The following is a 677-nucleotide window of genomic DNA, read 5'->3' on the forward strand; positions in this document are numbered from 1 at the left end:
GTGAACTCTGGGAGTTGGTGATGGAAAGGGAGGCCTGGCGTGCTGCAATTCATGGGGTCGCAAAGAGTCGGACATGACTGAGCAACTGAACTGAACTGAACTGAGCAATTTTCATGGGAGAAATAGAAAGGCTCATAATAGGTTTATTTATTTAGGGCCTAAAATTTCTTTAGAGTTTAGAGTAATTCGCAATATCAAACATCAAAAACATAATCTTACAGTCATTTAAGAGAGAGAAATTTGAATATTACTGGTAAAACCCTGGGAGCTAATTACTTCAAGATCACTTGAAACCTAACTCATTAGAGCTTGAAAAATCTCCTGAGGTCCTTAAAGATGCTATTCTCATTATTTTATTTGATCCATTGAATGTCTTAGATTTTGTTAATAAGAGAAAACCTGAAATTTATGTAAAAGAGAATCCATTTACCATTTGCTTAAGGAAAAATCTTAAGCATCTCCTATGGGCACCTCAGTATTCTATGTCATAGAGTATTCTAAGAGAGGGATGGGAAAATACAGATGCACAGCCTCTACTCTCAAAAAATAAACTCCCAGCACCAAACACCATAATTACTAGTGTATATTGCCAAAGTGAGCTGCATTTCACAGTCTTGGTTAGATCCAGTAAGGTAGTCTCACTGATATCACTGGTATCGCCATTGTTACACAGAAAG

Source organism: Bison bison, unplaced genomic scaffold (genome assembly GCF_000754665.1).
Source record: "Bison bison bison isolate TAMUID 2011002044 unplaced genomic scaffold, Bison_UMD1.0 scf7180017854952, whole genome shotgun sequence".
NCBI classification, from domain to species: Eukaryota; Metazoa; Chordata; class Mammalia; order Artiodactyla; family Bovidae; genus Bison; species Bison bison.